The 20,906-nt window shown below is 48.8% G+C and overlaps 2 long non-coding RNA genes across 2 annotated transcripts; one reads left to right on the top strand and one right to left on the bottom strand.

The window, feature by feature from the left end:
* Positions 1–3,625: 3,625 nt before the first annotated feature.
* LOC148775268 (uncharacterized) lies at positions 3,626–20,692 on the top strand. The gene is made up of 3 exons (XR_016039412.1): positions 3,626–3,822; positions 10,751–16,608; positions 19,488–20,692. It is a non-coding gene; the product is annotated as an uncharacterized LOC148775268 (long non-coding RNA).
* Positions 10,443–13,040, bottom strand: LOC148775269 (uncharacterized). The gene is made up of 3 exons (XR_016039413.1): positions 12,970–13,040; positions 11,323–11,427; positions 10,443–10,796 (listed from the first exon to the last, which is right to left on the bottom strand). It is a non-coding gene; the product is annotated as an uncharacterized LOC148775269 (long non-coding RNA).
* Positions 20,693–20,906: the final 214 nt, after the last annotated feature.

Raw genomic sequence — 20,906 nt, 5'->3', positions numbered from 1 at the left:
TAACAAATTGAAAGATGAAAACCATATGATCATCTCAATAGATGCAGAAGAAGCCTTTGACAAAATTCAGCACCAATTTATGATTAAAACTCTTCAAAAAATGGGCGTAGAAGGAACCTACCTCAACATAGGAAAGGCCATACACGATAAGCCTACAGCAAACATTATTCTCAATGGTGAGAAACCAAAATCATTCCCCCTAAGATCAGGAACAAGACAAGGGTGTCCACTTTCCCCATTGTTTTTCAACATAGTTCTGTAAGTCCTAGCTACAGTACTCAGAGAGGAAAAAGAAATAAAAGGAATCCAGATCAGAAAAGAAGTAAAACTCACTGTTTGCAGATGACATGATACTTTACATAGAAAACCCTAAAGATAATATCAGAAAATTACTAGAGCTAACCAGTGAATTTAGCAAAGTTGCAGGATACGAAACCAAGACACAGAAACCACTTGGATTTCTATATACTAACAATGAAAAATCAGAGAAATTAAAGAATCAATCCCATTCACCATTGCAACAAAAAGAATTAAATATCTAGCAATAACCTAAGGAGGCAAAATAACTTTACACAGAAAATTGTAAGACACTAATGAAAGAAATCAAAGATGACATGAACAGATGGAGAGAGATTCCATGTTCCTGGGTAGGAAGAATCAATACTGTGAAAATGGCTATACTACCAAACACAATCTATACATTCAATGCCATCCCTATCAAATTACCAATGACATTTTTCACAGAACTAGAACAAAAAATTTCACCATTCATATGGAAACACAAAAGACCCTGAATAGCCAAAGCAGTCTTGATAAAGAAGAATGGAGCTGGAGGAATCAACCTTCCTGACTTCAGATTATGCTATGAAGCTGCAGTCATCAAGATAGTATGTTACTGACACAAAAACAGAAATATAGACCAATGGAACAAGATAGAAAGCCCAGAAATAAACCCATGCACCCATGGGTACCTTATTTTTGACAAAGGAGGTAAAAATATACAATGGGGGCAAAAAGAACCTCTTCAATAAATGGTGCTGGGAAAACTGGACAGCTACATGTAAAAGAATGAAATCAGAACATTTCCCAACACCATACACAAAGATAGACTCAAAATGGATTAAAGACCTAAATATAGGATCAGAAACTATAAAACTCTTAGAGGCAAACACAGGCAGAACACTCAAGCAAAGCAAGATCCTTTATGACCTACCTCCTAGAGTAATGGAAATAAAAACAAAAGTAAACAAGTGAGACCTGATTAAGCTTAAACTCTTTTACACAACAAAGGAAACTATAAACAAGGTGAAAAGGGAGAAAATAATAGCAATGAAGCAACTGACAAAAGATCAATTTCCAAAATATACAGGCAGCTCATGCACCTCAATACCAGAAAAACAAACAACCCAATCAAAAAGTGGGAAAAAGATCTAAACAGACATTTCTCCAAAGAAGACATACAGATGGCTAACAAACACATGAAAAGATGCTCAACATCACTCATTATTGGAGAAATGCAAGTCAAAACTACAGTGAGATATCACCGCACACTGGTAAGAATGGCCATCATCAAAGTCTACAAACAAATGCTGGAGAGGGTGTAGGAAAAAGGGAACACTCTTGCACTGTTGGTGGGAATGTGAATTGATACAGCCACTATGGAAGATGGTATGAAGAGTCTTTAAAAAACTAGGAATAAAACCACCATATCATCCAGCAATCCCACTCCCAGGCGTATACCCTGAGGAAATTGGAAAAGACACGTGTATCCCATTGTTCATTGCAGCACTATTTACAATAGCTAGAACATGGAAGCAACCTAGATGTCCATCAACAGATGAGTGGATAAAGAAGTTGCTGTACATACACACAATGGAATTAATTCTCAGCCATAAAAAGGAACACATTTGAGTCAGTTCTGATGAGGTGGATGAACCTAGAACCTATTATACAGAGTCATAAACACAAAAAGTAGAGAAAAAGTAAGTCAGAAAGAGAAAGATAAATATTGTATTCTATTGCATATATACGGAATCTAGAAAAATGGTACTGAAGAATTGACTTACAGGGCAGCAGTGAAGAAAGAGACATAGAGAATAGACTTGTGGACATAGGGAGAAGTGAGGAGAGGGTGAAATATACGGAAAGAGTAAGATGGAAACTTACGTATTACCATATGGAAAATAGATAGCCAACGGGAACTTGCTGTATGGCTAAGGAAACTCAAAAAGGGGCTCTGTATCAACGTTGAGGGGTGGGGTGGGGAGGGAGATGGGAGGGAAGTTCAAAAGGGAGGGGATACATGTATACCTATGGTTGATTCATGTTGAGGTTTGACAGAAAACAACAAAATTCTGTAAAGCAATTATCCTTTAATTAAAAAAATAATTGAATATAAGAAAATGGCAAAAAAAAAAAAAGATGAAACATAAATGCACTTTACTAAGTCAAAATCCATTGAATGTACAACTAAGAGTGAACTATAGGGTCAATTATGTACTCTGCGTGATAAAGACTTATCAGTATAGGTTCATTAATTGTAACAAATATATGTCTCTGGTGGAAAATGTTGACAATGGGGGAGGCTATATATGTGGAGGAGTGGGAATATATGGAAAATTTCTGAACCAACATGCCAATATTACTGTGAACATAAAACTGCTCTAAAATAGTACTTTGGCCACCTGATGCGAAGATCTGACTCATTGGAAAAGACCCTGATGTTGGGAAAGATTGAAGGTGGGAGGAGAAGGGGACAACAGAGGATGAGATGGTTGGATGGCATCACCGACTCTGTGGACATGAGTTTGAGTGAACTCCGGGAGTTGGTGATGGACAGGGAGGCCTGGTGTGCTGTGATTCATGGGGTTGCAAAGAGTCGGACAGGACTGAGCGACTGAACTGAACCGAACTGAACAGACATAAAATGCCTTGCTAAAAACTAGCAAGTGGGCATTCTGTCTTCCCCCTTCTGAAGTCTACGTCAGAAGCTTTCTCTGTCTGTCTTATACTTGAATAAAATTCTAATACACAAAAAGCTCCAGTGGTCAAGCCTCCTCTCTGGCCCCGATCAAATTCCTCTCCTCTGGAGGCAGCAAATCTCAGGGTAGCACGCGGGTAGCAGCAGCAACCTTTCAAGTCGTCTATCAATAATTTTGAGTGAATTTTGTGCACCTCATAAGGTTTGTGTCTACATTTATTTCATTCTATATGGTTTTCAATTCTTTGTTCTTTACCTATTTTTGAAAAGTTATGGGCTATTGTCTTCATTTGAGTTTGAATTTCCAATTGAATGGGCTTCCCTAGTGGCTCAGCTGGTAAAGAATCCGGCTGCAATGTGGGAGTTTTGGGTTCGATCCCTGGGTTGGCAAGATCCCCTGGAGAAGGGAAAGGCAATTCACTCCAGTATTCTGGCCGAGAGAGTTCCATGGACTGTATAGTCCACGGGGTCGCGAAGAGTCCTGCACGACTGAGCGACTTTCACTTTCCAGTTTAACAGACTCAGCCGTTCTGCCAGCGGGGGCCGCTGTGCCCCGTGACCTAGGAGTGAGGCGCGGCCGGCACTTTCCTTATTGACCACAGGGTGGCGCTGAGCCCGCGTCACTGACTCACAGCGCATGCGTGTTCCCTGCAGCCCCGGCTTAGCGTAGCTGAGCGGGGTTTGGTCTCCTCAGGCGTGGCAGGGCTTCGGCTGGGACTCCCAGGTCAGCGCTCAATCTCCTTGGAAGTCGCTGGGGTTTCGGCTTCAGGACAACACGGGGCGGCGTCCACACTGATGGGAGCTGGGATTCCTGACGACTCGGGCGACGTCGAGAGGAAAAGGCGAGGAAAATTCAGAAGTTCGGTGGAGTTTCCTGTGTGCCAATGACTACTGTTTTCAGGCGACCCAGAAGGCTTGGTGTGGAAAGCGGGGGTTTCAGTCAGTTTGGTGTGCGGTGTGGACGGTGTCCAGGGCCCGTCTTGGGATGTGGTGTCCCGTTTTCCCACCTCAGTTTATTGTGGGGACTGTCCTTGCCCTTGCTGAGTCCTCGGCCCCTTTGTCGTGGATAACGGACCATCCATGTGGGCTGAATTCTGGGCCCTCTGTCCTGTTCCTCTGGCCATGGGCCTGTTTTTGTGCCAATTCCGCGCAGTTTTGGTGACTGTAGCTTCACCAGATTTAGTGTGGAGTCAGGGAGGGAGATGCCCACAGGCTGTTCTTTCTCAGGGTCACCTTGGCTATTTGGGGTCCTTTGTGATTCACACAAATGTTAGGAGGATTTGCACTTTCTGTGAAAAATATCATTGGAAATTTAGGAAGGATTGCATTCACTGTGTGCTTTGGGTACAATGGACATTTTGACAATGGTATTTGTTCTGTTCCATGAACACAAGTTGTTGTTCCGTCCCATAGTCACGTCGGACTCTGCAATCCCATAGATTGCAGCATGCCAGGCTTCCCTGTCCATCATCAACCCCCGGAGCTTGCTCAGACTCCTGTCCATCTGGTCAGTGATGCCATCCAACCATCTCATCCTCTGTCACCCCCTTCTCCTCCTGCCCTCAGTCTTTCCCAGCATCAGGGTCTTTTCCAATGAGTCAGTTCTTTAAGTATTGGAGCTTCAGCTTCAACATCAGTCCATCAAATGGATATTCAGGCTATCAGTGAAATTCATGGTGAGCAGAAGTATCTTTAACTCTAATTCTTCTGTTCCATGAGAACAGGTATCTTTGCAGTGATTTGTATCTTCTTTGGTTTATTCATCTTTGTCTTAAAGTTTTCAGTGTACAGGTCTTTGACGTTCTTTGTTAAATTTATTCCTTGGTATTTTGTTCTTTTTGATGCAATTGTAAATAGAGCTTTTTCACTTTTGGATGGTTCGTTATTATTGTTTAGGAATCCAGTTGATTTCTGTGTATTTATTTTGCATCTTTCCTGGATTCATTTATTATGTCTAGTAGTTTTTTGGTGGAATGATATGGAAAGTCAGAATTTAAAATCCTGGTTTCCGCCACATCTAGATTGTCCACAACAGAGAGGAAAGGGAAGTCCTTGTTATTGTTGCTGTTCAGTTGCTCAGTGTGTCCGACTCTTTGTGGCCCCATAGACTGGAGCACCCCAGGCTTCCCTGTCCTTTGCCATCTCTAGGAGCTTGCTCAAACTCATGTGCATTGAGTCAGTAATGCCATCCAACCATCTCATCCTCTATCGTACCCTTCTCCTCCTGCCTTCAGTCTTCCCCAGCATCAGGGTCAGGCTTCCCTGGTAGCCCAGATGGTAAAGAATCTGTCTACAATGCAGAAGGCCCAGGTTCCATCGTTGGGTTGGGAAGATCCCCTGGAGAAGAAAATGGCAACCCACTCCAGTGTTCTTGCCTGGGAAATCTCATGGACAGAGGAGCCTGGAGGGCTATAGTACATGGGGGTCACAAAGAGCCTTTATAGGGAAGCCCTAATATAGTCTTCCCACAGTGCCTTCTAAATTCCATGTGGATTTTGAATGAACTGGATCTGGATAAGGCTTGGCCTCTATATGGAAGTTTAATATTTTCTTTGCTTTTCTGGCATGGTTTTGACATGGTGTTTTGAAAAGTATTTTATTTTCCACTAATTTCAGATGTATAGACAACTTTATGTACATGAGAGCAAGTTTTGTGTCTTGATTAGATATATCCCTAAATATTAATGTTAACATTTAAATAGAATTATTTTTATAAGCTCATTTTCAGATTATTTATTGCTAATGTATATGTATAAGATAGGTTTTTGTAAAGTGATATTTTGTCCTATGACTTTGCTGAATTAGTTGACTAGTCAAATAATTTTTCGTTGTTATAGGAAGTTTTGCCTATAAGATAGTGTGATCTGTGTTCTGTGAGTAGACACAGTTTTAACTTTTCTGTTCATGTATGGATGCCTTTTATTTCTTTCCTCAGACTTCTGGGTAGAACTTCCAGTACCCTATTGAGTAACAGTGGTGAAAGCCAGCTTCCTATCTTTGTTCCCAATTTCAGAAGTAAATCTTTCACTGTTTTACACTGAGCATGAAGCTTGATGTGGCTTTGTATGCTATTCTCACTTTGAACAAATTTCCTTTTATTCCTGTTTTCTTGAGTGTTTGTATCATGAGATAGCCCTGGACTTTGTTTATAGCTTCTTCTGCAGTAATTGAAATGATCATGTTTCTGGTTTGCAGCTTGCAGTGCTTCAATACACTGCTTAGTTTTAATATGTGGAACAACCTGACATTTCTGGTGTAGCTGCTGCTGCTGCTAAGTCGCTTCAGTTGTGTCCGACTCTGTGTGACCCCATAGACGGCAGTCCACCAGGCTCCCCCGTCCCTGGGATTCTCCAGGCAAGAACACTGGAATGGGTTGCCATTTCCTTCTCCAATGCAAGAAAGTGAAAAGTGAAAGTGAAGTTGCTCAGTCGTGTCCGACTCTTTGCGACCATCCATTCAATGTTCTGATGGTTTCATGTTGCTCTAATTTTGTGGAGAGTTCTTGCTTTCATATTTGTACGGTATACCTGGTGTGGTTTTCTTATTATTGCATACTTGTGTGATTTGATTAGATTTGGCTTGGTGTTGGTGGTTTGAAAGGTTAGCATTAGGGCTGAGACAGGTGTGCGGGCTGGGTTATGGGTTATGGTTGCTATTAACTGACCAGGCCACCTGCCTCTGACATCTCTATCTTGCCAGCTCCTGCCTGGCCCTCCAGAGACTGCTCACTGCCCAGAGGGCAGGGGTGGTCCCCTAGTTGGCCTCCCTCCTGCCTCTGCCTGTCCATCTGTCCTCCCTGAGTCAGGACACTGCTTCCTCCATGAGGCTTCTGGATTCCAGTCTTGGAGCCCCGCCCCCCCCAACATGTCCCCACAAGCTGTGTCGACCACCAGGATTTGTCACCTCAAGAGGCCTAGCAACTTGGACTCCCCAGGACCTCAGAATGGGACTTTGTGTGCAGATGGGCCACTGTAGAGCTGCCTGGGTTGAGATGAGGTCACTGACCTCTATGTGAGGGGGGAGCAGTCTTCCTTGGGGGGGGGACGGCAGCAAGGTGAGAGCAGAGACAGAAATGGGCAAAGAGAGACCTGGAACCAACTGACCACAGAACCTGCAGGAGGAGCAGGCCCCAGCACCTGGATCTAGGGCTCCAGGCCTGAGGGTAAGTGTCCCCTATTTACACCCCTCACACCTCCCCCCACACCAATCTGGTGTTCAGTGTTGGGGTCACAGGAATCCCAAACCTGGCCTGTGGAGGCTGGAGCGTTGTGCTTGTTGAAACCCAGGGCAGTCACTAGCTTCCTCCCCTCTGGATGTAACCCCGCCCCTTCCCGGAGGAGGGACCCAGGGTCCAGGAAGACCCACTCTTCCCTGTGGCTGCCTGCCCCCCATCCACTGGGCATCTCAGGCCCGAGAAGGAAGCCACAGTGGTGTAGTGACCACGGTGAGTGCCTGCAGGCCACCCTCACCCCACCTCCTGCCCTGAGTGTGGCCATCTGAGAAAGGGACCCACCAGCCCCCTGAGGCAGGCACCTTGTTTCACAGGGTAGGTCCTTGTGCCTTGTTCTCGGAGGAGGGTGTCAAGAGAGCCGTGGTGACTGACGCCTGTGAGTCTGTGGGCCAGAGGGGTCTTCCCCAAGAGCCCAGGCACAGCTGGGCCAGGATGGATCCATCCCTCCCCTCCCGTGTATCCCATGGAGTGAGGATCAATTCCCATCGACCCCCAGGAAGAGACATCACCCCCAGAGGACTAGACTATCCACAGATAGTCTGAGTGTGTGCCTCATTCCCTCAGAGAGAGCGATGTCTTCACCAGGGCCGCCAGATTGCCCCATGTCCCCACCAACATCCAGCCTCAGGGAACCATCCCGACAGAAACCCCCTTCCAGGGGCAGGGGCCCCTGTGCTTATAGACCCTGCCTTCGGGAAAGGGGGCCGGCCTGAGGGAAGATGGATGTGCCCCAGTGCCCCGCACTCGCCGACCATGCCTCCCCCATCTCCCTGCCCCCTCCTGCTCCCTGTGGCCTCACCCCCTCATTTGGAAACCCTCCTCTCTAGGCTCCAAGCACCCACGCTTCCCACCTCATCCCCATCTCTCTCCAGTTCAGTTTGCCCTTTGCCATGCCAGGTGAAGAGGAGAGTGAACGCCTCATGTTGGTGTTTGCAGCTGTGTAGATGGGCTTCCCTTGTCTTCTGGCTGCAGTCTAGCTGGACACCGAGTGGTTTCCAGGGGTGCGGGGCTCGGCGTCGCCCAGCAGGGAGCAGCTCTGACACTCGCGCCCCCACACCCCTCGTCCAGCCTCAGGGGTGACCCAGGACCTGCCCTGGGCTTTCCCGACCCTTGGTCAGTGTCCTCAGTGAAGTGCTGACAGGCACGGGTTCCCTTCAAATGCTCCTAAACGCTTCACCCCAACACCCTTCCCGCAGTCGGCCCCTTGTCGGGATACTCCACCCTCACCAGGTCTCAACTGCATGGCAAGGGCAGACGTTGGCCCTGCTGTATTCACTGCTGTGCATCCTGCTATTTACACAGGTACGACCCTGCCCCAGGACTGGGAAATGCAGCCCTACAGGGGATGTGGGGAGACATGACTGACCACAGGGTGGACATCAGCTCTGAGCTCACGGGCACGGGCAGCGGCTTCCCGCTCCTGGGACCCTTTCTCACCCAGCCTGACCACGACCTGGCTTTGCTCCCGCCCTGTTGTCCCTCCGTTGGCCTTGCTCTGTGAGCAGCACGGTCAGAGGTCACAGACGGAGGCCCTCGGACACTAGCTGACCCACGTGCCCCTGCCAACCACTCGGAACAGGCACTGCCCTGGGGCCTGCGTGCTGTGGGCTCACCTGTGCACACAGAGAGGCGAGGCCTCTGCTTCTGGCTCTGGAGTCACCTTGAGTCTGATGGGAGTGTCTCTGCTCCCTGGGCCTCTCTTCCAGGCTGGTCTGTCGTGATGGCATGGTGCGTAGTGGGGCTTCCTGAGTCCCCTTGGGGGCTGGAGGCTGAGGTTGGGCACATCGTGGCCCCATGTTGATGTGAGAGACCCCAATAAACCCTGCACCTCAGGACTCAGGTGGGCTTCCTGGGCTGCTCCAGCTGAGGAGGCTGGACCCTGCTCCACACCTGTCCTTGCTGAGTTTGATTGCATCCTTCATTGTAACTAACCCTGAGTATAACAGCTTCAGGGACATCTGGAAGGCGGTTTCTGGATCCCTGACTCTGTAGTCAGGGTCAAAAGTGGTGGGGGGTCTTGGGGCCCTGGAATCTGAGGGCCCTCTACCGGGGGGGGGGGGTGAGTAGGAGACCCCAGGTGGTAGTTAGCTGAGTCCAAGGCCCTCCCAGGTATGAGGCATCCTAGCCCCAGTGCATCACAAAGAGGCCAGCTCCCTCCTCGCCTCAGCCCCAGGCCTGGTTCCTGCTTCTGAGAAATGCCCTAGGGTGGGTCCAGGTGCCAGAGGTGCCCCTATGCTGTGGCTTCTGAGTTTCCAGGGAGCATTGAGGAGTGTGGAGAGACTTGTCCAGATAGGGAGCTTCTGTCAGAACAGAGCCTGGGGCTGCCACACCCCACCTCCACCACCAGCCCCAGGCATACTGGGGCATGACCGTGAGAGCGAGGCTCCTTTCCCCACAAGACACGCAGGACACATGGGGCACCGGTCGTTGGACTCTCACTCAGTATTAAAACCTCCCACTCAGGCCTGTTGAGTGAGACATTTAAAGAGTATTAATGGAGTGGGGTGGGCTGGGAGTGAGTACCCAGGGGGGTGAAGCTGGGGTGGGGCAAGTTGAAAAATCACCCAAGGCCAGGCTTCCCCTGCAGCAACCCCCCAGTTGAGCCCAGGTGGAGGTGGACCCCTGGAGTCAGAGCCCTGATGGCTCAGACACCGCATTCTGGGCCTTTGGGGCACAAGTGCCCAAGCAGCCCCCATTCTTGTCTACATCTGCTGCAGTCAGGGTTGGCCCTGTTTTCGTCTTCTTACTAGTATTTTATTTGTATTTTTGGAGAAGATTTAGATTCACAAGAAACACTGATTTTTTTTTTTTTCAAGCAAAAGGTTTACAAATTAAGAATCTATTCTCTTGGAAGAAAAGAACAAGTCTCTTTGGCTGCTGCTGCTGCTAAGTCACTTCAGTCGTGTCCGACTCTGTGTGACCCCATAGACGGAAGCCCACCAGGCTCCCCCGTCCCTGGGATTCTCCAGGCAAGAACACTGGAGTGGGTTGCCATTTCCTTCTCCAATGTGTGAAAGTGAAAAGTGAAAGTGAAGTCGCTCAGTCGTGTCCGACCCTTAGCAACCCCACGGACTGCAGCTTACCAGGCTCCTCCATCCATGGGATTTTCTAAGCAAGAGTACTGGAGTGGCTTGCCATTGCCTTCTCTGCTAGCAAGGGGCAATCAGATTGGAGGAACTAGTGAAGCAAGTTATATCCTGGAAGTGCTGATTGATCCAGTTTTAGGGATAAGATGAATGTCTTCTTATCTGGTTGTGTAAGGTTCCTAATGTGCTATGTCAGCTCGAGACTGGTAACACTCACAACCGAGCCTCCATGGTCCCATCTGGTGTGGACACAGGGCTGGCTCACTCTCCAGGAGGCTGCGTCTGTTCACAGAAGCCACCAAGCTGCTCCCCAGGAGCCCCAGTCCTGTCGTTCCTCTTGAGGGCACAGACCTCTGCTCTCTGTCTGCTCCCACTCCTGCTGGGCTGACTTCTGTCTGGCCTTCTCCACTCTGCTAACAGGATCTTTAATTCTGGGTTTTTCTTTATATGCAGGTGGATCCATGGCTTGGCTTCTGCAGACTTCTTCATCAGCGCTGACCTGGATGGGACAGAAGTTTGATCACCGGGTCCGGAGTCCAAGCCCACCACTACCCTGTCTTCTCCATGGCCAAGTTCTCACAGCTCCCAGCAGGCCTCTTGGGGGCCACTGGGGATGGGGTGTCCATGGCAGGAGCAGGGGTCCACGACTGGATGGGGGTGTCCACACCAGGGCGGGAGGGTCTTTGGGGGGTGGAGGCCACGGGGCAGGCAGGAGGGCTCCCAGCGTTCAGGCGGGTCCACACATCACGGTCGTAGGCTCACACACAGTGCACCAGGCTATCGATGTGGTAGAAGGTGTGGTGGTCCAGGGACCAGTCCAGCCCGCACAGGTGCCTGACCACCAACTGGTCAGTGTAGCGTATGCACTGGGAGCCCTGGCCATGCTCCTGCACTTCCGGGAGGACACTCAGCATGGTCCGTGGAATCACCAGGAGGTCAGCCAGCAGGGCCCCCCCATGCAACCTCACTAAGTTACAGTAAGAAACAAAAGACGCCTCCATGCAGGAAGATGGAAAGTCACCAACCTGAGTGCTGTCCTGAGGAAGGCAGGCTGGCATCTGGGAACTGGGTGCTGAAGTGGGGTGAATGGGTGGCTCTCAGATGCTGTGTCCATGTCATGACTTCAGAATCTGAAAATGGAACCTTATTTGGAAGTAGGTCTTTGCAGGTGTAATTGGTTACGGATCTGGAGAGGAGGTCGTCCTGGATTGGGGTGGCCCTAAATCATTGAGAGCGTCCTTCTAAGAGACACAGACAGAGAGGAGACACCAGGTGAAGATGGAGCCAGAGGTGGGAGGGAGGGGGCCACAAGCCCAGGAACACGTGGAGCCCCAAAAACTGGAAGAGGCAGGAAGGACCCTGTGCTGGAGCCTCTGGAGGGAGCACAGCACTGGGACACCCTGACCACAGACGGCTGGTCTCCAGCCTGAGAGAGGACAGGCTTCTGTTGTTTGGAGCCTCTGGGTGTGGTCGTTTGCCACCGCTGCCTCAGGAAGCTCATGCAGCTGGTGGGAAGCTCCCTGCCCGGGTCTAAAGCCTCCCTCCCATTAGGGGCAGGCCCCTGCACCTATGCTGTTTGCACTAACCGTGAGGTTCTTGCTGAGCCCTGGCTCCCCTTCTGGGCACTGGCATTTTGAAGGGGGAGGGCAGACACCACCACATGACTAGCCCCCAGCCGGGTGCCAAGTCTCCACTGAGCTTCCCTGGGGAGATGGGGTGGGGGTGGCTGTCAGGGCTTTGCCCTTTGTAGACACCCTAGACAGCTTCGAGGGGGGAGAGGCACGATATGTGAGTGACCAGCTCAGGGCCCCCACCGGTGCATCCCCACTGCGCCCTGAGGCCTGTCTCAGCTGTGAGCACCTGGCGCTCACAGCAGGCCCTGCCCCTTCCTCCACCTCTAGTAGGTGGGGCACCCCTTCCCCTTGTCACTTCAAGAGCACTGCAGGCCCTGCCCCCTTCCTCTGCTTCTAGTTGGCGAGACACCTTGTCATTCCAGGAGCACTGCAGACCTCGCCCTCTTCCTCAATGTCTAGTAGGTGTCACAGCCCTTCTCCTTGTCACTGCAGGAGCACAGCAGACCCCGCCCCCTTCCTCCACATCTAGTAGGTGGGACACCCCTTTTTGTCATTCCAAGAGCACAGGAGACCCTGCACCTTCTTCCATGTCTATTAGGTGGACACCCCTTCTCCTTGTCATTCCAGGAACAGTTCTGGAGCCGATGTGTGAGTGGTTCTGGGGTTTGCAGGCTGAGTCCCTGGTCCTGTGCCCCCCTGCACCACATGAGCACTAAGGCAAGCTGTCTGCCCTGCTGCCTGAATGCCCTCACCCCCACTCAGTGTTCTCAGGGAAGGATTAGGGGCTTCTGTAGCAGCATCTGAACCCTCCTTTAATAGGGGTGTCCTTGTTCACAACCCTTTAACCCCAACCTTTAGCAGGAGATAACAAAAGTCTTTAAGGTAAAGGTTCCAGAGAGGAGAATGGTAACTATAAGGAAAACTAGATGGAACCAGCTGGGACCAAGCTGGCAATGAATCTGACTTCCAACAGACATTGTATGTTGATTTTGCTATATTATTGATGTAGGAGATAGATGGGCTCCAGATTAGACATAACTGGCTTCCTGTTTGCATTTCATGGGACACGAATAAGTGGACTTCATGGTGGATACTTACAACTGTTCGCATTTCTGAGGGAAGAATTAGATGGGCTTCAGTCTAGGTATTTGCAATCAGCCTCCTGTTTGCCCTCTGAAATAGAAGTAACAACAGAGAGTAAATAGCCAGTGTTTGTCTCTTGCAAACACCTTGCGGTAATAGTCATGGCAAGGACAAAGTAGGGGGGCACAATCCTGCATGAGTAAAGAGTTAAGGGATCTCTGCCCTCCACTCTTTTGGGACAAGGGAGACACTACACATGCACAGAAAGTCTTCTTATGGGTCAAAACTCAAGAGATAATGCCAGGAGCAATGAGTCTTGCTTTTCCCAGAAGACTTCACTTCAAGATCCATCCTGGCCGAAGAGTGAGTGTGCACCCAGGGGAGGGTCCCAGGGTAGGTAAGGTATGAGAAAAGAAACTGGATAATTAGCCTGAAGGGAAACAGAGGCAGAAGAACTGCCCCGTAAAAATGACGTAACCCTCTCTACTCCGCTCCTCCTCACTAGAGGGGACGCCCACACCCGTTCTCTTCTGTGCTTCTGTCTTCACAAGCCGTCTCTCCACGTGCTTTCCGCTTGGTACTCTCTGCCTCTGAAACATCTATGCCTGCATTTACAGTTTCTGTCAGTGTGATAATACACTTTTCACTGTGGGCAAAGATCCAGGGAAAAATAGCTTCTAGCCCTTGCTGATCTGGTGGCTAGGATTCATGGTTCTCATCCAGGCTTCCCAGGTTCAATTCCTGGGCAGGGAATTAAGGTGTCACTTCATGTCACCACTGGCTGCTAACTTGATCATTATATTAAGTGACACACCTACTGGTGGCCATAAACCAACATGAAGAACCACAAAAAGGTAAAAATGAGGTGGCCCCCTGCTAATTCGGAAAAGCCCTGCCCTTCCTTCCCCAAAATGTACCTGTCTCCCCAGCATTAGCCTCACTCCTCCTCCCAGGGTCTACTGGTTAAAATCAAACCACTTTCTCCAGGTGGGCGAGAAGTTGAGCTGGGAACTGAGTTCCTGCTTCTCTGTTCTTTGGTGTGAGTAAAGCCTGTGCTGTGTTGCTCTTGGCTTTGATTTCATAATCGCCTACTTGAGCCCAAGTGGAAAAAGGAAGCCTTCCCTGTTAAGGCAGAGAGCCTTGGCCAGGCTAGGGCCTTGAGCAGGGTCCATAGGACAACTTGGTGACAATCTGTGTGGGGACGGTGGTCTCTGGCTGTCGGGTGGGTGGAGGGCGCACCTACAGCTACAGTACTGGTTCCATGGATGAGTGTCAGGACGTAGAGATGATGTGAGTCAGGCCCTAGTGAGGACCACATTCAGGCTGTCTTGATGCCCAGAGTCAGGGCCCAGTGAAGACCAGGGCCAGACCCTAGAAAGGATGAGATTCAGGCCCTAATGAGGATGAGTGTCAGTGCCTAGGGAGGACCAGACTCGGGGCCGAGTGAGGCCGAGTCATGTCCCAGTGAGGTAAAGAATCAGGCCACAGCGAGGCAAAGTTTCAGGCCATAGTGAGGATAAGAGTCAGGCAATACTGAGGACCAGAGTCAGACCCTAGGAAGGATCAGATTCAGGGCCAAGTGAGGCAAAGCTTATTGAGGCAAAGAGTCAGGCCATAGAGAAGCCTCGTCAGGGCATAGTGAGAAGCCGTGTCATGCAACAGATAGGACTAGAGTGAGGAGGTAGTGAAGACCAGAAGGAGGCTGTAGTGAACACAGTGGGGACACAGTGAGGGCCGGTGTGAGGCTGCAGTGAGCATGAGAGTCCGGCCCTAGAGCAGAGCAGAGTCAGGACCTGAACCAGGGCCCAGTGAGGAATCGTGTCAGGGTCCAGTGAGGAAAGAGTCAGCCTACAGAGAGGACCGTTGACAGGGCAGAATCAGTGCACAGAGCCAGGTCCTAGTGAGCGTGAAAGTCAGGCCCTAATGAGGACGAGAGTCATGCTGCAGTGAGGACCAGAGGCAGGCCATAGTAAGGACCGGAATCATGGCCCAGTGAGAAACAGTGTCCGGATCCAGTGAGGCAAGGAGTCAGGCCACAGTGAGGCAAAGTGTTAGGCCATATAGGAGAGAGTCAAGCCATAGTGAGGAGGAGAGTCAGGCCAGGGTGAGGTCGAGGGTCAGGTCCTAGTTAGGACAGGAGTCTGGCCAAAGTGCGGATGAGAGTCAGGCCCTAGTTAGGACCACAGTCAAGCCATAGTGTGGACCAGAGTTAAAACCCCATGATGACCAGATTCAGGGTCTAGAGAGGAAGAGGGTCCGGCCCTGCTGAGGATGAGTCGTGCCATAGTGAGGATCAGAGCGAGGCTGTAGTGAGGACCAGATTCAGGGCCCAGTGTGGAACAGTGTCAAGCTCCAGTAAGTACAAGAGTCAGGCCCCAGTGAGGTAAACAGTCAAGCTGTAAGTAGACAAAATTCAGGCCATGGCGGACAGTCAGGACATAGGATGCGAGTCTGACTATGGTGAGGATGAAAGTCAGGCCCAAGAGAGGACCAATATCAAGCTGTAGTGAGGACCACAGTCAGAGCCAGTGACGACCAGACTCAGGGCACCGTGAGGACCAGAGTCAGAGTCTAGGGAGGACAAGTGTCAGAACATAGGGAGGACAAGTGTCAGGCCCTAGTGAGGACGAGAGTCAGGACCTAGTGAGGCCAGAGTCAGGCCATTGTGAGGACCAGACTCAGGGCCCACTGAGAACCACAGTCAGGGCCTACTGGGTTCCAGAGTCAGGCCCCAGTGAGGCAAAGAGTCAGGTCATAGAGAGGCAAAGAGTCAAGTTGTAGACAGGACAAGTAATGTCATAGTGAAGACCAGAGTTGGAGCATCGTGGGAACCAGAGTGAGGGCCCAGTGAGGAACAAACTCCGAAGTCAGTGAGGACTGATCTCAGGGTGCAGTGAGAACTAGAGTCAGCATCTTGTGAGGACGACAAGTCAGGCCCGGTGAGGACTCAGGCGAAGAGTCAAGCAGTAGAGAGTAAAGAATCAAGCCATGGTGAGGTGAATCAGGCCATGGTGAAGACCAGTCAGGTCCCAGTGAGGCAAAGAGTCAGGTAGTAGGACAGAATAAAGTTGAGAAGACCAGAGTCAGGCCATAGTGACAAAGCGAGGACCATAGTCACAGCATATTGAGAAGCAGTGTCAGATAATAGAAAAAAGTGTGAAGATGCTGTGAGCACAAGAGTCGGCCCATACTGAGGATGTCAGGCCCTAGTGAGGCCAAGAATTAGGCCCTAGTAGCATAAGCATTTTTCACTCTCCTCTTTCACTTTCATCAAGAGGCTTTTGAGTTCTTCTTCACTTTCTGCCTTAAGGGTGGTGTCATCTGCATATCTGAGGTTATTGATATTTCTCCCAGCAATCTTGATTCCAGCTTGTGCCTCTTCCAGCCCAGCGTTCCTTATGATGTACTCTGCATAGAAGTTAAATAAGCAGGGTGACAATATACAACCTTGATGTACTCCTTTTCCTATTTGGAACCAGTCTGTTGTTCCATGTCCAGTTCTAACTGTTGCTTCCAATATCACCAGATGGAATTCCCTCACCTGGCCAATTAATGCCTGCTCTGACTCAGTCTAAGGAACAAGCAAAGTTTCAGCCAAGGAATAAAATCTCCCACAATTACGGGATGGATTTATGTAGATAACACCAAGCCATGGTAATTTAAGTTTAAAATCTCTGTATTTGGAGCAATTAAATAATACTAGGCGTAACCAGTCTAGTGCTTAGTTTCAGTCATGTCCAACTCTTTGCGACCCCATGGACTGTAGCCTGCCAGGACCCTCTGTCCATGGGGATTCTACAGCCAAGAATATTGGAATGTGTTGCCATGCCCTTCTCCAGGGCATCTTCCCAACCCAGGGATCGAACCCAGGTCTCCCACATTGCAGGCAGATTCTTTACCATCTGAGCCACCAGAGAAGCCCAATCAGTCTAGTAACACTAAGAAACTGGGCTATGTGCCTTGTGAACAATGCCAATATATAATTTCTCTGGAAGATCAAGATTGGAACAGAATAGACCAAGTCAGATGATGTGGGATATTACTGGGATGGACCTAATGGAAGCTCTTGACAATTATAACTTATAATTTTACTAATACTGCTAGCTATATTATTTATATTTCACCTGTTTTATAAAATTGATCTTTCCTACATTACCAAATGTGTTACTGAGCCTCTGATACAATAATATATAGTTCCATATGAGATCAGTGATTGTAACAGTGTAACTCTAGATTTGGGAACAATAAGAGGAAATATTTTCCTAGGCCAGAAGAGGCTTATATAGGCAGGTGGTCCAGAGAATTTTGGATGTTGTTTTATGGCCTAGTCCACTAATAGTACATTAAGTTACCCTTGCTACACCTGGGAAAGAACATTCCCAGCACTGTGGGATGAAATGGTCATGAAATGTGCCCCCTCCCATCTCCCCACAAACCATGGTCAAATGTATTGCCATGAAGAGGCCCTCGCCATCTGCCTCTGCAAAGATTAAATCCTGGCCACTGTAGCTGCTGATCTTCAGGACCCCCTGAAAAGAGTGCAGGGTGGAGATCAAGAATGAGGCACTCTTCGGAGAGTTAGACATTTTCAGGAGAAGATTTCATGAGTCCCGATTCTTACAACTTCTCATACCTAGAGAAATACTCACATGGTTAACAGTGACATCTGCTTTGGCTATTGAGAATATCACAACTAGAAGTCAAAATTGTGTAGTTATGGTTCAGACATCCAAGGAAATAACTAGGTAACACTATGTGAGTAATTTCAGGCAAGTCCTTGCATTGCTAAGAACTTGAATTTTCTGAGCTGTGTTCTATTTGAATGCCACTGGATGCCACCAACATTCTCAAAACAATGTCTGCTGGAAGCTAGTCATTGCAACCTTACTTTTTAAAGGTTTCCTCTTGGAACTATTACATTTCTAGACAAGGAAATTGCCTTAGATCATATATTAACAGAGGGAAGCGAGGTGTATGATGATCAATAGACCCTGTTTCTGGTGGTGGTTTCATCCTAAGCCTTGTCTGCCTCTTTGTGACCCCACAGCACCTATATCTATATGTGAAGTCTCCATTAAAAGTTAAAACCTACTCATAAGACTAGAAAACTGGCTACCTGGCTACAAGTCTCCCCAGAGTGCCAGGTCCAGACTGGGTTTCAGGCTTATTCTCCTGAAACGAAATGAAATTTGTCTATTAAAATTCCACTTGTCATTCTTCCAACTATTTGTAATTTGGACTGTTATACCACAATCGCAGTCATGGGATTGAGATTTTAATCATACAAGACTCAGATCCAGCACTTGGAAATCAGAAATACTTTCAATTCAATGTCTGTTCTCCAAATTGAGCCAGCACTATGCTCCATCTTGACAGGAAGTTGCCAGAGCCATAGCTGCCCAGTTCCCTGAATTAAAACTGAGCAAGTCTCTGGGTCTCTGGACTACAAATACTTTCTGTGTCCCCAGTTTTTTGTTTTTTTTTTTTTTGTAGGATATAGGCTTCATTCAACCTCTTGACCTTCCCTGAGTTCCAAAGGGCAGATTCAAACAGTTGCTAATCAGAGAAGGAGAGGATACAGAAACAGCGGAGGAGCAGTCAAGTGGCATTACAGCCTTGGGGCAGGATCCTAGTTCTTAATCAAGGAATATGCATAACAATATCTTTGAGTTATGTAGAACTGGGACCCCACCCAGGTGGAGGATGGAAACTTCAAGCTGAATGCTAGATTCCCGGAACACACTATAAGATCCACTGGAGAAGGAAATGGCAAACCACTGCAGTATTCGTTCCTGGAAAATCCCATGGAGAGAGGAGCCTGGTGGGCTACAGTCCATGGGATGGCAAGAGTCAGACACAACTTAGCGACTAAACCACCACCACCACCCTATTACTTCACCACCAACCATTCAGAAGAAAGTCACACCCTGCAGCCCTCATGCCAAATTTTGCCTTCCTTTTCTGGGGCCCGGTGATGACCATTCTGTTAGGCCTCCTGTTTGGCCCCTATCTGTTTCATCTCTGACAGGGTCCAACAGTTTCAGGCTAAATTGTTCTTACTATGAGGTGAATGTTGGTTTTAGGCACATAAGTGAAGTGAAGTCGCTCAGTCGTGTCCGACTCTTTGCGACCCCGTGGACTGTAGCCTACCAGGCTCCTCCGTCCATGGGAGTCTCCAGGCAAGAGTACTGGAGTGGGTTACCATTTGCTCTGTTTAAGTCAGGTGGAGAGAGACTTCTGCTCTACTAGGCAGGACTACGGATGCCCACTAGCAGCTGAATGTAATTACAGGAGAACCAGCCCTCTGCCCCAATTCCCAAGAAGTATCTTGAGTATAGATAGGGCTTCCCTTATGGCTCAGCTGGTAAAGAATCGCCCACAATGTGGGAGACCTGGATTTGATCCCTGGGCTGGGAAGATTCCCTGGAGAAGGGAAAGGCTACCCACTCTGTTAGGAGAAGCACACTGACTCAAACCGTCCACCCTGGCCAGACACCAGAGGAACCATTTGCATGAGTTGTTTTACATGACAGGAGGTCCTGGTAAGGAAGAGGGAAATAAGCCACCACCAACCGGAAGAGTTCTGGAAAGTTCAAAAGGAGGTACCACATGTCTGACCACCTCCCAGAATCCTTCTCGCTGGCATCCATCTTGGCTGAGCAAGTCCTGCATCACCAGGAAGGACTCTGAGTCAGAATGATTGGTTAAAGACAACCCAGAAACTAATCCTATCGCCATAAAACTTGAGACTGTGAGCCATGTGGCAGAGCAGTTCTCCTGGGTTCCCTTACCCTACTGCTCTCCACCCAGGCACCCTTTCCCAATAAAAGCTCTTGCTTTGTCAGCATATGTGTCTCCTCAGACAATTCATTTCCGAGTGTTAGACAAGAGCCCAGTTTCAGGCCTTGGAAGGGGTCCCCCTTCCTACAACAACTCCAGTATTCTGGTCTGGAGAATTCCATGGACTGTATAATCCATGGGGTCACAAAGAGTTGGACATGACTGAGTGACTTTCACTTATCTTGAGTATAAAGTCTCTCAGGGGGAGTTGTGAGGGGAAACTGACTCAAATCATCTGCCCTGGCCAGGTACCATAGTAACCATTTGCATGAGTTATTTTCAACAGGAAGTCTTGGTAAGGAACACTGAACTAAGCAGCCACCATCAACTGGAAGAATTTGGGAAAGGTCAAAAGGAGATGCCACATGTCCTACTGACCTCCCAGAATTCTTGCTGGCATCCATCTTGGCTGAGCAATGCATGTGCTATCAGGAAAGACCCTGAGTCAGAATGATTTGTCAGAGACAACCCAGAAACTAATCCCATCACTGTAAAACTGGAGCCTGGGAGCCATGTGGCAGAGCGGTTTTCCTAGGTTCCCTTACCCTCCTGCTCTGTGCCCAGGCACCCCTTCTCAATAGTCTCTTGCTTCGTCAGAAAAAAAAAAAAAGATTCTTACAGAGCATCATCACATCTATTCCTCTAGTTTAATCTCTAAACAGGGAAGGTAACTTTGTCTGCGTTTTGTGTGTGTGTGTGTGCATGTGTGTGTTAGTCTCTCAGTCGTGTCCGACTCTTTGCAACCCTATGGACTATAGCCTGCCAGGCTTCTCTGTCCATGGGATTCTCCAGGCAAGAACACTGGAGTGGGTTGCCATTTCCTTCTCCATGGGATCTTCCCGGCCCAGGGATTGAACCCCAGTCTTCTGCACTGCAGGCAGATTCTTTACTGTCTGAGCCATCTGGGAAGCCCTGTCTACATTTCACAGGTAAATAAAAAGGCTCAGAGTCGACCTAGATGATTAAAGCCATGAAACTAGTAAGAGTCCAAAGCTTTAACTTTTGAGTCCAGAATGATGCAAACTATCCAACAGAGGACCACAGGGCTGGAAACACTGTCTTGATCTGATTTGTAATGAATTACAGCGTTGTGACTCTTGCCTGGAAAATCC

The sequence above is a fragment of the Moschus berezovskii genome, chromosome 16 (genome assembly GCF_049115385.1).
Source record: "Moschus berezovskii isolate FMDL1 chromosome 16, NW_MosBer_1.0, whole genome shotgun sequence".
NCBI lineage: Eukaryota > Metazoa > Chordata > Mammalia > Artiodactyla > Moschidae > Moschus > Moschus berezovskii.
This window is presented reverse-complemented; position numbering and strand designations above follow the sequence as displayed.